We start from the raw sequence: 4356 nt of genomic DNA, 5'->3' as shown, positions 1-4356 counted from the left end.
GCAGTAGCAGGGAGTTGCAGATGGTCTCTTGGTGATGATTGGATGCTAGGTGGATGGGTGTTCTAGAAGAGGATTGATTGATGGAGTCTATACGCAGCCAAGAGGAGGGGTTTCCTAGATGATTGGATGCCCTAACTAGGAGCAGATGCTACAACAAGATTGGTCACTCGTGGTTTTTTGGAGGGCAGTGTGTGATTGGACCAAGTGTGGGCGTGGATTAGGCTTTTATGGTTTGTTGGAGAACAACGTGATAGTGCCAAGTTGGAGCCCGATGTGCACCATTTTCATGGATTTAGACGATTTCTAGAGTGGCAGTGGTTGAGCTCAAGGTTTGATCATCCAAGAGCAGTTTGAGTAGTCCAAGACTTATTGTGTGGAGAAGGACATCTACAATAGATGACGGGCAGTTCTCCTAGTCCATGTTCATTATGGGATATGGACATATTGCAGTGATAGGCGGCATTCCTTCGTTCCCTATGTTTGTCTTCATTGGGGCAACACAGGAAGACCATGGTGGGCTGAAGTACTTGAGTAACTAAGGAGTGTTGATTTGTGGTAGCATCGGATGTGCTCTAGCCATGAAAATTGGCGGAGAGCCTAAAGCACATGAGATCTCCAAAACCCGGAAATGATTTGGGGAAATTCCACCCGATTAGAGAGATATTAAAATAATTATTATTTTTAATGGAGTTCCTAAGTCTAAACTTAGGAAAATTAAAATATTAATGGGTATTAATATAAAATTGGGTGAGAATGTTCTAAATGGCATGGATCAAGCCAAATATAATCTTATTCGTTGATTAGAGACTTAATCTTGGCCGTTGAAGACTCAACAGGACAAGTATAAGAGGAGGCTTGAGGGTCAGTTGGAGACACCCCAAGATTGATTAGTCAGTTTGATTTTCTGGAGCGGGGTTTGCTGAGAAATTTGAAGTGATCTGAGTTGCAGTGAGTACATAGCAGAGAGGCAAAGATAGTGCCAGAGGGTCAGCGCAATGACTGAAGAGGCTATCCAGAGGCAGCAGGAGCCACATAGAGGCAGCTAGAGACTGTGCAAAGGCTGAGGGGCCTGTGCGGGTGACGCATAAGGCCAGAGAGCTGATGCAGAGAGGCAGAGGGATGACACAAAAGGCCAAAGAGCTAACGCAGATAGGCTAGAAGGGCTGACACAGAGCCTTGGAGTGCCTGAAGGATTTTCGTGGGGCAGACTAGTGTTGAGATTTGCTTCCGAGAAGAGGTATTACTGCTATGTATAAATCTTTGTTGGGTGAGCCAATTTTGCACCCTAGTTGTACTCAAGAAATCTGCATAATAATAAGACCCTCAGAACTGCTGCACCAGTTTTCCTGCATTGGGTTTTTCCGGGGACGATTGTCCAAAAAATAACGGCGTCCCTTGTGTGATTGTCTATTATTTCAGTTGATGATCTGTATATGAGTTGAGACTGGATTTGTGTTTATTTTCAGTATTTATATGGTTAAATAACTTGTTAGGGAATAAACAAGTAGGTGAAATTAACCAGATAATGCAGTAGGGATTTCTAAAGGGTAACATTTATAAAATTCAACATAGTATTAGAGCATTGCAGATCACAGGAGGACTGAAGGCACCAGCGTAATCAGAAGTATTTGCAGCAGTAATAGTTGTCCTGAGAGACAGAGATGCTCCTAAGCAGAAATTAGTAGAGAAGGAGTTACGCAAAGGGCCTGCATCATCATTTCGAGCCAGATAGAGGGCCAACACAGAGGCAGAAGAGGCTCACGAAGAGCCACGTCATCCCACTCAGTCAGGTAGGCTTGACGCAGTTGGCCAGAGGAGTGATTCATCCTTTGCCGGGATTGCGTAGAGTTGGAAGGCTCAGTTTCTTCAGTTGCTGGGGCATAGGGAGTTGTGCGCAGATTGTGGATTAGGAAGCTCGTGGGGTGTTGTGATTGTTGAAGCAAAACAATACCTAACGGGACAGAACCAAGGTAGAGGGAGTCGCTGCCTTGACCGATTTCTAGCCAAGAAATCTAGATCTGAGTTGCAGTTGCAAAGAGAATCAGAGAGGAGAGGATCGACAGCTGGCGGGAAGATTTTCGACAGGGAAATTAGGACTTACAGGGATATTTCCAGGAGGGAGGTCGAATCTCAAAGGGAGTCCAGAAGGAGGAGCGGAGATGGTAATGAACGTATTGAGGGATCAGGACAAGTTGGAAGAGGCCTCCAACTTTGTCATCTGGAAGGTCAAGATCTTGTCTGTTCTGGATAGACATCGCATCAAGGGCTTCGCCTTGAGAACCTTTTCTATCCCAGTCGATCTAGCTGATAATGAAAGGCATGAGGATGCAATGGCGAAGGAAAAGTGCATAATCCTTGATGGGGTCAAGGATCATGTAGTACCGCATATTACCGAGAAGAACACGAAAAAGGAGATGTGGGATACCTTGACGACATTGTGTCAGGGCACTTTCGTGCAGCGAAAGATGCTATTAGAGAATCAGTTGCGGTCATATCAGATGTAGAAGGGGGAGCAGATAAATCTATACCTCAGTAGGTTGCAAGAGATTTGGGACCAACTTACTTCCATAGGGGCCACGCCGGATCAGGAATTCATGGTGAAGATCACCCTGAATGCAGTCTCTGAGGATTGGGAGACATTTGTCCAAAGCATTTTTGGCAGCGCTGATCTTCCAGGATGGGAAGTGATGTGCACAGCTCTTCGCCAAGAAGAGATCACACGACTGACCAAGGTGGTATGTAGTAGTAAAGGGGCTCGAATCAAGAAAGAGGATGAGGAGGATGCGGCTCTGGCATCTGCGGGACAACAAGGGAAGAGGAAGAAGAAGGACATCTCCAAGGTGAAGTGCTTCCATTGTGGGGAGTTGGGTCATTATGCAACCTAGTGTCCCAGGAAGAAGAATAAGGGAGAGGCTTTTAACTCCAAGGCAGCTCCGGCTAAGGCGGAGAAAGAAGTCAAGACGGATGACGACTGTGCCATGAGTGGTCATGCATCTCTAGAGAAGAGGTTCGGAGACATCGAGCTGTACTCAGGAGTGCTACAGAAGATGAGGGGCAGGGTCCTTGAGGTATCCAAACTCTTCGATCATATCCAGCTACGGGAGCCTTGAATGACAGTTACAGGATGACGGATGTCGGTAGAAGCAAGATGTGGATGGAGCGACAAGGCAGTGCTAGAGTGTTGGGGTCTGTAGCAGCGCAGTGGGGGTTGTAGCAGTGCGAGATGCACAGAGGTGTTTGCAGCAGTGCGAGATGCACAGTGGAGGTTGCAGCAGTGCGAGAGGCACAAAGATGGTTGCAGCAACGCAGAGGCAACAGAGAAAGCACCAGATAGCAGCAAAGGTAGCTTCAGCATCAGGAGGCTTCCAGACTGACAAGGATGTCAGTAGTTGGGTAGATCAGTTACTTACTTCTCAGTAACTGAGTTGCAGTGCAACAGTTAACAGTGGTAGTGCTATAGGCAGCATGTTGAGAGGGAGTTGTAGTACAGATATAGCAGTGGCAGACCCATAGGCAGAAGTACAGGAGGCAGCATTTCAGCGGATGTAGGGAAGCAGACCCAACATTAGAACAGGTACTGGTGTTGGATGATCAATGTGATATTCAATGGTGGAGCATTACTAGAGCACATTCCTCACTAAGAGGTAGTGTTGATTTCTGGTAGCATCAGATGTGCTCGAGCCATGAAAATTGGTGGAGAGGCTAAAGCACATGAGATATCCAAGACCCAGAAATGGTTTGGGGAAATTCAACTTGGTTAGAGAGATATTAAAATAATTAATATTTTTAATGGAGTTCCAAGTCTAAACTTAAGAAAATTAAAATATTAATGGGTATTAATATAAAACTGGGTGAGAATGTTCCTAATGACATGGATCAAGCAAAGTCTAATCTTAGCCGTTCATTAGAGACTTAATTTCAGCAGTTGAAGACTCAACAAGAAAAATATAAGAGGAGGCTTGAGGGTCAGTTGGAGACACACCAAGATTGATCAGTTGGTTTGATTTTCTGGAGCGAAGTTGCTGAGAAAATTCGAACAAGTGATCTGAGTTACAACGAGGGGTAGTGAGTACATAGCAGAGAGGCAACGATAGTGCCAGAGGGTCAACGCAGTGACTGAGGAGGCTACGCAGAGGCAGCTAAAGACTGTGCAGAGGCTAAGGGGCCTGCGTGGGTGACGCAGAAGGCCAGAGAGCTGACATAGAGAGGTAGAGGGCTGACGCAGGGGGTTCCAGAGCTACGCAGAGGCTAGCAGGGCTGACGTAGAGCCTTGGAGAAGCACCAAAAGGATTTTCGTGGGGAAGACTAGTGCTGAGAAGCTAAATATCTGCTTCTGAGAAGAGGTATTGCTGTCGT

This window comes from Pinus tabuliformis, chromosome 3_1 (genome assembly GCF_031772625.1).
Source record: "Pinus tabuliformis cultivar Carrire ecotype Pingquan chromosome 3_1, CPIR1, whole genome shotgun sequence".
NCBI lineage: Eukaryota > Viridiplantae > Streptophyta > Pinopsida > Pinales > Pinaceae > Pinus > Pinus tabuliformis.
The sequence above is the reverse complement of the archived record's forward strand: the minus strand, read 5'-3'. Positions refer to the sequence as shown.